This window comes from Perognathus longimembris, chromosome 2 (genome assembly GCF_023159225.1).
Source record: "Perognathus longimembris pacificus isolate PPM17 chromosome 2, ASM2315922v1, whole genome shotgun sequence".
Classification (NCBI taxonomy): Eukaryota; Metazoa; Chordata; class Mammalia; order Rodentia; family Heteromyidae; genus Perognathus; species Perognathus longimembris.
In genome coordinates, this window is record NC_063162.1 from 40,049,669 (window position 1) to 40,062,204 (window position 12,536).

The following is a 12,536-nucleotide window of genomic DNA, read 5'->3' on the forward strand; positions in this document are numbered from 1 at the left end:
TATACTGTCACTGAGCTATACTCCCAGCCCACAGTTATTTGAAAATATTTGATAACTCCAATGTTTATGTCACCCATGGTTCTGTTTCTATTTTATTTTTCTCTTGCTTTTGAGTAATGCCATCCTGACTCATAACATGTTATTTAAAAAAATTAAATGCTGGAAAGTGTATATAAAGATCGTATAGGCTCCCATAATATGAACACCCTTTCCTATAGTAAGCAGATGAAATTCAAACCAACCATCTTAAAACCATCAATGACGGAACTGGGCTGTGGCTGATGTTTTGCAAGTCTCACTCTGTTTATGATTTCCAGCCCTGCAGTTTAGTCCCTCAGAGTTTCCAATTGATTGCCTAGTATATTCATTTTGTTTGCACCCTTTGGCATAATCAGCATTATGCAACACTGATTTTCAGATTTGGGCTTTGATTACAAGTCCATATATGCAAAGTAAACTACTTATTTCTTCTGCTTGGCTACTCCATCTCCCATCCTCACAACTTTTAAAATGAGCTAATAGCGTGAAGACTTGTGTGTTTGAGGTGTCTCAAGTCTTCCTTTGCAGTCTTAGAAGACCATTATTATTATTTTTTTATTGGGTTTTCTTCCCAAGTGTAGTCTAGGAAAACCAAGAATTTCCAATCTCTTAGAATTCCATTTGGGAGGCGTGGTCCGGGACGTGTGTGGGCTGCGACTGGCGGCTTGGGGCCCAAGGGCAAGCCAGGGGAGGGGCAGCTGAGCGGGGCCCATAGGAGCACCAGTTTCTTGAGAATCCGAGAGTGCAGAGTTTGGGACAGGGTCCTTGGGACGGGTGGGAAAGCCGGGTCCTCCCCGCAGGATCTGTCTCTAGGCTGCCTCGGCCCGCCCCTGTTGTGTGGAGACAGTTTCAGGTAAAGCTTGCCCTAGTAGCTAGCTCCTGCCCTCGTCCACCAGTCAGCTCGTCCTCGTGCGGGCCATGGCGGCCCCCTCACTCCTCAGCTCTAGGCGCTTTCTGTCAGGCTCTTGTCCAGGCGGCCTGGGAACATCCATTTCCTGGCCTTTTCCAGAACCGGAGGCTGCCCTGAGCCTGACAGCTGGGTGTGCGATTTAGGTAGGTGAGCTGGTGGAACACTATGAAGAGGAGAAAATAGCCTTTTAAGGAAACTGGCCCACAGAAAGGATGGCCTTCTTGGAAAATCCAACTATCATTCTAGCTCATATTCGACAGTCACATGTAACCAGTGATGACACGGGAATGTGTGAGATGGTCTTCCTTGATCATGATGTTGACCTAGAGAAGATTCATCCTCCTTCAGAAATGCCTGGAGACAGTGGGTCAGAAATTCAGGGAAGCAGTGGCGAGACTCGGGGCTATATATATGCCCAGTCAGTCGATATTACCTCAAGTTGGGACTTTGGTATTAGAAGACGCTCAAATGCAGCTCAAAGATTAGTACGACTCCGAAAAGAGAGACAAAACCAGATCAAATGCAAAAATATTCCGTGGAAAGAAAGAAATTCTAAACCATCAGCCCAGGAGTTAAAAATCACTGTTTGGAAAAAAAAAATCCCTCAAAGAGAAGCCTCCAAGTTCTGGAAAGCAGTCCATATTATCTGTGCACCTGGAACAATGTCCTCTGCAGCTGAATAACCCCTGTAATGAGTATTCCAAATTCGATGGCAAGAAAAATGACTACTGTTTCAGATGGAGCCTGGTTCCATGTGTAGCATCCCTCCCCCCATCCTCCGCTGCTCTGTACCTCTGTGCTGCACTGAGCTGAGCAGAGCCTTTTCAGGAGACAGTAGCAGTTGATTTTTATATTTATTGCTATTATGTTTGCTGTTTGGCATGGTTGTGGGATGCTGAGAGCTTGAAGGGGTCATGTACAGTTTGTCTTATTTCAGCACTATTGCAATTAATAAACATACAGCTCTTTGCTTATGTTTACATTTTTCCTTTTCACATGCTAGTTCTGTAAGTTGTCTTCTTGAGCAAAGAGATATTTTTCCTTGAAACATTTTGCCTCAAAAATACAGCCTGTTACTATAGGTTGAAGTCAGTATTAATGGCCATGAGAAGGTGAGCTTGTTGATATTTGTAAGGAGGAAGAGAAATAGCAACTCTGTTTCTAAAATGCAATATTATAACAATTGCCTTTTTAATGCATTATAGATAATGTATAAATACCTTAAGGATGGTAACATACTCTGGAGTTTCCTCAAGAAATTGAAGATTGAATTGATGAAGGTTTTTTTTAACCTGCTTATGGGCCACCTTCTTCCTGTAGAAAAGTAGGGAAAAGAAGGAAGGTTTCAGGGGACCAAAATATCAACCTTAGGAAAATGGTGGGTTGGACTGTAGAGGATTACAAATAAATATATTACAGTTAAATTAGATAAGTGAGAAATTACCATTGAAGTTAGGATATAAGGATAGAACTTACTTGCTTCCACTGTGTGATATAATCTCATCGTTTAAGAACATAATTACTAAAAGAATTATGTGTGATAATGCATTCATGCCAACAAAATGGCTCAGACCTTTTAAAATATGGCACTCAGAATTTTCTTGTATCTTTAAGTTGAGTTTAGATTTGTCAGAAGTTTGTAGGCAGCTGACTTCTGAAGTTCAGAGAGAAATATGTTTTTTTAAAGCATAAGCCATTTCCTCAGTCACACAGGAATTATTTTTGTTAGATATGTGTTTATACTGAAGTATTTTTGTAATCTGCAAAGGACATGTGCACAGAACAGTCACTATTATACACTGTTTAAAAAAGATTTATATATTGATAAGTCTATCTTATGTGATGCTATTTTCTTATTATCCTATGTAATGCAACTGCTAAAATACAATTAAATTCTTGTTCTCATCTATTATTTAATATTGATGCGTTTGGCAGATACGTAATGGAAGTGGCTAATATTTGAAGGATATTGTACTGTACGTATTAAATTAGTCTTTCTTTATCTTTCTGAAATGCATCAATATAATATTCAATGACATCTGTATGGTTAATAGAGAATTATACTTGAGTCAAGCCTTTTTGTAACCTAGAAATTAAAATGACTATTCAAATAACAACTCAAAATGATCAAATTAGCATTTTGTGATTGCATAATAATGGGATTGTAGTAGTTATAACAGCACCATGGCTGCCTCTAGAGTTAAGATCATGTCAACCCCTTGGCAATAAAGCCTTTCCTGTGCAAGTCGACTTTAATAATTTCCAGATTGATTTTTCCCATAAATCATCCTACCCTCAGCACTGAAGTTTTGTTACTGTTGTAACTTAAAATTATTTTATTTTTAATTCAGCTCATATTTAAGAAATGTTTCCATCTCGGAAAATTAGGAAGAGGAAAATAACATTGTTCTGTTTACTATAATTTAGAACTCACACTCAAGCAAGTATTTTGTAGTTTTGCATTCCTGCTTTTTAACCCATAAAATGGAGAATGTAAAATTTTCTCCTACGTTGTATATTGTCAGTTCTACTATGTATTCAACATCAATGATAAACATGAAAATAAAGTTTAGTTCTATTAAAAAATCAGAATTTTGGGCTGGGGATATGGCCTAGTGGCAAGAGTGCTTGCCTCATGTACATGAGGCCCTGGGTTCAATTCCCCAACACCACATATGCAGAAAACGGCCAGAAGCAGTGCTGTGGCTCAAGTGGCAGAGTGCTATCCTTGAGCAAAAAGAAGCCAGGGACAGTAGGCCCTGAGTCCAAGCCCCAAGACTGGCCAAAAAAAAAAAAAAAATCAGAATTCAATTTTCCACTTGTTTCCATAACTTGGAGTTCATTTTGCTTAGCATCATCTTATGCGTTCATATGTACATAGTTATTGAGATATTTTGATCTGCTAGGATTATCTGAGATGTGTACTTATTATTCTCGATGAGGGAAACCATAAAGTCTATGATTATTTGGATCTGCTCACTTCACTTAATATGATTTTTTCCAAGTCCTTCCATTTCCTTATGAATGGAACAATGTCATTCGTTCTGATAGAAGCATAGAATTCCATTGTGTATATGTACCACATTTTCCTGATCCACTCATCTACTGAGGGGCATCTGGGTTGGTCCCATATTTTAACAATGACAAATTGTGCTGTGATGAACATAGTTGTGCTGGTGGCTTTAGTGTGGTCTTGCTTGTAAGCCCAAAGTGGGGCTGCTGCATCATAGGGGTATTCTATGTTTAGCCTTTTGAGGAACCTCCATACTGCTTTCTAGAGCAGTTGAACAAGTTTACACTCCACCAACAGTGTAATAGGGTTCCCTTTTGACCACATCTCTTCCAGCATTTGTTGTTAATAATTTTCTTGATAATGGCTATTCTTACTCCAAGTTATGGAAACAAGTGGTTTATCATTGTTGTTATGTTCAGCATACCATGTGAAATTATGCCATTTTCTTTTGTCTTTCTTCCCCATAGTTTTACCCCTGATGTCACTGTAACTGATTTTGGTACCCTGGGTATTGTATATATGTGTATTGGAACTAAGGAAAGGAAGGGGAATATGAAAATGGAGAGACAAAGGATAAAAGACAAACCAATGCAACAGCAATACTTACAAAACTATATATTGTAAACCACGTGTACAACTCATGGGGACGGGGGAAATGGGCATGGGGAGAGGCCAGAGAAAAATGAGGGAGGAGGTAACAAATTGGATAAGAAATGTACTCACTGCCTTACATATGAAACTGTAACCCCTCTGTACATCACTTTGACAGCAAAGAAATAAATTAATTAAATGCATTCAACTTGCCTCTCCAAAACTATTCCCACTTCAGAAAGTAACATTTTCATGCCTTTTGATTTAACGGCTAATTGATGCCATTAAAAGGATAATTTATATTCAATACAGTGTTTATAATTATTCTTGAAGAATCAGGTCTTACCTAGAACTCAATGTTACTTTCTGGATTGACACTTCAATCACATGATTGCTTTGGTTTTCTTCATTTTTGTTTCACCTCTGAATTTATTTCTTGGACCATCCTCAGCTCTGTGTAAATATCTCAGTCCCTCCTCCAGCACAGGTCCCAATGTCCTAGGCTTCCACTTGATTAGATCAATATTTCCAAGACAAAAAAAAATCCTTTCTCTGAAACCAAACCTTAGTATCAGCTGAAAACAAGGCCAAATAGAAGAAATGATTATTTGTCCCATTAATGTTCTCCTACCAAAAGAATGCATTTTCTCTAGGTGTTATCCAAAGAATATATTCAAGGTAAAATACGCCCATGTTTTTCTAAGATTGAATCCACAAAACAAATGTCTGCTATCTTGAACAAATAGTCTATTACTTGGAATATCTTGGATAATAGCTTATAAAAAAATTTTAAAAACACAAGAAAAAGAATGATGGATTAAAGGTGTTCAAAAGTTGCTGAGTGGCACTTTATAGCTCAAAATAATCTTTTTCTATTGACATTGAAATCTTACAGGTGTGGGTGGAGTTGAGCAGACATGCCATTATAGAATATAAGGTTATTGTATAATTTAATGTGCTTCTCCAAGCCAATTATAAGAACCCTTAAAAGTAGGTTCCTCTGCAACTCAGTAGCTCAGAGAATTTCAGATAATCTGATTTCTAAATAGACCTCTTTTGTTAGCATAAGAGTTATTGGAAATAATATTAAAATATGCATTCCTAATCAAGAGAATTGACCTCAACAAATGTGCTTATTTTGTTTATCAAATGGCTGCTTCTTTGCTCCTAAAATTTTCCAACATTGGTTCTCAAGTACTTGAGTCTACTTGAGCTAAACATGATGCTTTCTCTTATTTGCGTCACTATATAAAATGTTCACTTAAGCTTCAGCCTAATGTGAATTATTACCATGCATCCTGTCTAAAGTGTTTGCAAGTAGACTATTTTAGTACTTGGTACCTTCTATTCACCAAAAATACCATTAATAATCACAGTAAATAAAGCAGGCAATGGTCTTTCATAAATAGAAACTGGTATAAACATGAACAAAATGTCTCATTTTTTGTTGTTAATGCCATGCTTGATTTAGCTAATGTTCTTTTCTGCTGCCTTTACCACTAAAGTGTTGGCATAGAAAAATGATACAAAATGAAAATGAGATCATCTTAATCAAAATATTGGCTATTTGCTAACATTCCTCATACCTCAAGATATCTACCTCAAGATAAATGTGCTTCATGGTCCACCACTCATGGCAGAACTCAAACCTTTAGTTTCCTTTTTCTCATGCTGGGAAAACTGAGACATGTTGAATAGGGTAACCTTCTGACACATCACTTAGCATGCTAGAATCAGAGAAATAATTACAGCGAAACCTATAAATTTTCTTAAATTTGAAGGATCTTAAGAGCATTTAACAAATATACATTTCTCTAAATGTCTACCTTCCTCTTACAATGTTTTTACATACATAAAGTAGTTGATGTGCAAACTGTAATAGTAGTTTAAATTCAATGGGAAAATGTGAAGTAAAGAGTAATAAACATGTATGTACATACATAAATATATTTAAAAGGATATAATAGAAGAGAAAACTAAGAACCAATAAAATGGTCATTTCTGAGAAGAAGAGAAAAGAGGAAGGCTAGATAGGGATGAGAGTGAGACTTCTCAGAATTAACTTGTTTTATGGTTTTGATTTTAAAATCATATATTTTACATATTAAATAACCAGCTTACTAGTAGGAAATCTAGGAACAATGTAAAAATTGATGCTAGAATCTAACATAATAATTAATTTTTAAGCGGTGTACTTTACAATAGTGATATTAGAACATCACAATGAAGACTCAATGCTGAGCAACATTTCTAATGAAAAAGAAGGTACTAAGGTTTTAGACATGTGCCCAAATAGTTCTGTGGTTGAATTTTCTTTTTAAGAAGATTTTTAAATCTGATTTAGTTTTCCATTGTTTATTAGGGTTATTCAGGTCATTTATTCTTCTACTCTGGTCAATTTTGTTACATTGAACATCTGTCCATTAAATTTTCAAGCCTGTTTACTTTTGTCTTCTTTGTCCTTGGTTAATCTTGTAAACATTTTATCTATTTTAATAGTCTGAATGAACCAACTTCCTGACTTTCTCCTGGCCCTTGTACACATATAGTCACTTTTAGAGTGTTTCTGTTCTTCTTACTGAACACTGACTGATAAAACATTTTGTAAGAGAGGAATTCTAGAAAACAAGCCTTCAAATGTATTTATGGCCAAAGTCATTGATAAATGGTAATTTGATAGTTTACTAGTTACATTAGCAAAGATTTGCTCATGATAACATATCAAGAAGTCTTTGGAGGGCAAAGGGGTGTCAATATTCTTGAACTGCTTCACATAAAGATAACTTGTTCAGTTTCAATGGGTTTAGTGGCTTACATCTGTACTAGCAGAGGTTAGAAAGACTTTGGTTCAAGGTCAGGCTGGACAAAAAGTTATTGAGAGTCTATATGAACTAACAAGGCAGGTATGGAGGTTTCTGTTTGTTGGTCCCAGGCACAGTAACTAAGAAGATGATGGTCTAAGGCTTGCTCAGTATAAAACATGAGCCCTTACCTGAAAAATAAGCAAAGCAAAATTGGGAATTGGGCTAGATATGGCTCATGTGCTGGAACACCAGCCTAGCAAGCATGAGGCCCTGAATTCAACCTTTATTACTGGCAAAAATAAAAATAAAGTTCCAGGAGGTAAGCCTGGCTATGAAAGAGTAATAGAAGGGGTGAGTTGATCAAAGTACTTCATATGTGTTATGGAAATATCACATTAAGACTTTTTATACAATTAATTTATGTTAATAAACAGAAGGCCTTTCAAAAACACATTACTCTCAATTATGATAAGAATAATAAAAGGACTGTGGGACATTCCAAGTGAATTTACAAGCTCAGAGCCTGAAATTTTGGAGTTTAATATGATCCTAAAATCATAATTATGACTACTTTTAAAGAATGCATTACATCTTGTAATTATGATATCAATACTCTTGAAACCACAAGAATGATTCTGCAGGTTACTGGATTATAATGTGAGTATAAGTGTCTTCAGTGAAAATTAAAGCATCAATTGAGACCTTAGGGATTGAGCTGAGAAATTTGGGTGGTTTCACATAAGCCTAAATTTTTCAAATCCCAACTGACTCGCCTCCTTTCCTTTTGGGATGACTCCCTTTCCCTAAGACTCCTCTGTGACTTTGCCTGGAAATTGTTACATAGGGGATGCTGATTTAAAATCCTCCCCTAACCTACATTGTCTCCAGATTCACAACCATCAACTTGTGACATAAGTTCGAGTTCACAGGGGATAGCTTAAATGCCCAAAGAATTTGAAAACATAGTTGACTTACATTGTCAGAAACTTGGGGAACATGTGTGGGAATAGGTAAAGACCAGTAAGAAAAAGGTCAAGGTCATCTCAGGAGTTAACAGAAATTCTTTTTTTTTTTTTTTTGGCCAGTCCTGGGCCTTGGACTCAGGGCCTGAGCACTGTCCCTGGCTTCTTCCCGCTCAAGGCTAGCACTCTGCCACTTGAGCCACAGCGCCGCTTCTGGCCGTTTTCTGTATATGTGGTGCTGGGGAATTGAACCTAGGGCCTCGTGTATCCGAGGCAGGCACTCTTGCCACTAGGCTATATCCCCAGCCCCAACAGAAATTCTTGATTTATTGTCTTAAGCAACTGTAGGTTTCCTATTTACTTAATAGATTGAAACTGGAACCAAAAGTGGCTTACATCATATCCTTGAGCCGATGCAAATCCCTGAAGATCCCAGACACTTTGATGGTCCATTACTTAGAATGAAGGCATTGAAATGTAAGCATACATGTACATAGAATTTTAACCGGAGTCCTTTTCATAGACAGCCTAGATGTTCTACTGGCCACATTGTGCTAATCCCTAAAATCATGATTGAAATAGGTTTACTTAGGTACTGATAGCCTCCCTGCCCACTGGCAGTCTCACCATTTCAGTAAATGCATTACAGGAATAGCTAATTGGGAGTGCTCAGAATTTCTTTCATGGTAATCAACAGCTACTACTATATGCTGAGGTGATCTGAATAACCCAATGTTAAAATCCCTGTTAAACCCACTGTTAAAATCAGTGACACATTAACATTTGGTTACTATTGATTTCTTTCATGTCAATATCAATTCATCTGTTTGACATATACAGAATATAAATGCACCTGGAATAATGACAGTGGATTGTTGCAATTATAACTACAGATGTTACAAATGTGGACTCTGCTAAAACTTAAAAGGTATTTGAGATGCTGATTTGGGGCAGAAATTACTGTCATTCTAGCTACTCAGGAGGCTGTGATCTGAGGACTGTGGTTTGATGCCAACCTGGGCAGGTAAGTCCATGAGACACTTATCTCCAATTAACCACCAGAAAATGGGAAATGGTATTGTGGCTAGAGCACTAGCCTTGAGCAAAAACGCTCAGGGACAAGTGCCCAAGCCCAGAATTCAAGCCACGCAACCAACAACAACAACAACAACAACAAAATACAAATTGCTATATTTTGTAAGAACTCACATAGTATTTTGGACTGGGCTTGTTTGAAGGCTAAAGATAGCATAACCCACACTTGAGGGTGCTGTTTTGAATCATTTTACTAGTTGGTAACTAATGTTTCCAGGCTCGAATGAGTTTAGAATAAAATCATTGTGTCAGGTGCTCTGCTATTTGGGCCTATGACACAGATCCAGTGATGATTTTATGTGGTATGGTGAGTTGCCTAAGAAAGAAAATATTCAGGCATATTTATGGATGCTTTCACACATTATATTAGCACCAGTGAGGAAGAGACTTGTTATAATGTCAAATAAGTTTATTGTGAGAATTAATGTATCACAGATACTCCACAGATGTTAGTGTATATCAACAATTTCCAACTGTGTTTTTGTAGCATGTCATGAAACAAAACACGAATATAAAAATCTTTAGTCTAATAAATTTGAAATATTTGCAAATAGAAGCTCTTAAACAAAACAAGATACAGCTTAAATGTTTTAAAAGAGTCAATTAACTATGACATGTTTGGAATATCAGTATTTCTTAAATTTGAGGCTTACAAGTGAAACAAAGTAGTAGCCTTTTTAAATAAGATACCTGAGCATTGGAATTTTGTTGAGAATTTTCAGCAATTCAGGCTTTATGTTCCATTGGTTTTGATGGAAAGGCATGAAAGTGTTAATTTTTTTTTGTACTAACTCTGACAAGGATGTGAAATGTACTCATTTGGTTTTTCTAAATGATTAGAGTTCTTAGTCCAAAAAAGAAATTTTAATGGAAATCCTTGCCGTGAGGATAATGTAGGTGACACTACCCAAAAGGAGTATGTAAATCAAATTTAATGATGATTTTTCCATTCTGTAACATGGATTAGGGTTACCAGGAGATCACAGCTCTGTGGAACCCAATTAGGTTATAATGAAATGCATGCTTTGAGCTTACAGACCAATTGATTTAGAGAGAGAGAAATAATTACAATAATAAGCATGATATTTGGCACTATGATTATACATTGGGTTATTCAGATTATTAAAATTATTCTTATTTTCAAAATTGAATGTCCCTAGTCTTGCATAATGCATTCCAGCTCATGGGGTTTGCAGTAAATTACACTTTCTTTGGATATCCTGGTAGGAGGAAAGAACTGTAAACAACAACAACAAAAGGGTTATGATGAAGAAAAAATAGGTTTGGTTACAAATCACTTTATGTTATACTAATGAGCTTCCGAGAACAGACCACAATAAATATTATCTATAGAAAGAACAACATCATCAACAACAAAAAGATCAATTAGAGTAATTAGAGCAAATTTGGGAGAATTCTAATTTGAAAGCTTGAAAATAAACGTGCCTATCCAATGAGGCTTGGTTTTATTCTGATGCTAATATTTATCCTGGATACCAAATTGGACATTTTAGTGCCCTGTTAATAAGGGGTATGAGATAAAGAGGTGGTAAAGAAAAGCTAGTGGGTTTTTGCTTGAGAGGGGTTGTTTAGAAAATATTATGTCTGGGTCTATTGTAGTGATTAGAACAGGTTGTAGACAAGACCTTGTCAACCACGGTTTGGAGAAAGAATTAAACCACATTCTTGAACTCCATTATATGCAATAAACTAACTTCTCTCCTGTGTATCTAGAATGGAGCTAGCTATGTCTCAACCTTGGAAGAACTGAGAAAATAGTCATTCAAATAATTTTCCATACAGTGAATTCCCTAGTGGAATCTTGTTTGATAGAGACAGTTTTGGACTATTTACTACAAAATAGCAATGATGGAATATTTAAGGAATTCCAAGATGCTGTCCTCACTGGTTTTTTTTTCCTCAAATTTTTATTATCAAACTGATGTACAGAGAGGTTACAGTATCATACGTTGGGCATTGGATACATTTCTTGTACTGTTTGTTGCCTTGTCCCTCATGCTCCTCACTGGTTTTGATTCAGTTGTACAGGAATGGAATTCCAAGTCTGTATTATGTACATATCTCTATGCATTTCTGATTTAAATAAAGCTGTGAACCACCTCCCTAAATATAAAACATTCTTTATGAAATAAAGCTTTGAACGAAAGTGAACTAAGGGAAAAGCCAGGGGTTTTTCTATGTTATATGATCAGTTACCACATATATATGTACATATATATTATATATGTGTGCATATATATGTGTGTATATATAGATATGTATATCTATACATATATATCAAACAATATATATATTGTGTGTGTGTACATATACACAGATGCACGCCAGTCCTGGTGCTAGAACTCAGGAGCTGGGTGCTATCTCTGAGCATTTCTTCTCAAGGCTAGCATTCTACCACTTGAGCCACAGCTCTACTTCCAGCATTTTTGGTGTCACTTAGAACCAACAGTCCCCTCAACAAGTGGGCTAAAGACTTAAAAAGAGACTTCTCTGATGAGGAAATGAGAATGGCCAAGAGACATATGAAAAAGTGCTCTACATCACTGGCCATAAAAGAAATGCAAATCAAAACAACATTGAGATTCCACCCCAGTAAGAATGTCATATATCAAGAAAACTAACAATAACAAATGTTGGAGGGGATGTGGCCACAAGGGAACCCTACTTCATTGTTGGTGGGAATGTAAACTGGTTCAGCCACTCTGGCAAGCTGTATGGAGATTCCTCAGAAGGCTAAACATAGAGCTCCCCTATGACCCAGCAGCCTCACTTTTGGGCATCAAACCAAAAGACCACAAACAAGAACACACTAAAGCCACCAACACAACAATGTTCACCACAGCACAATTTGTCATAGCTAAAATATGGAACCAACCCAGATGCCCCTCAATAGACGAATGGATCAGGAAAATGTGGTACATATACACAATGGAATTCTATGCTTCTATCAGAACAAATGACATTGTTCCATTCATAAGGAAATGGAAGGACTTGGAAAAAATCATATTAAGTGAAGTGAGCCAGACCCAAAGAAATATGGACTCTATGGTCTCCCTCATAGGAAATAATTAGCACAGGTCTAAGCTAGTCACAGAGAGGAT

At 36.7% G+C, this 12,536-nt stretch overlaps 1 pseudogene; it reads left to right on the forward strand.

Moving 5' to 3' along the window:
- The first annotated feature begins 956 nt into the window (after positions 1-956).
- Positions 957-1,765, forward strand: LOC125346364 (annotated as a pseudogene).
- Positions 1,766-12,536: the final 10,771 nt, after the last annotated feature.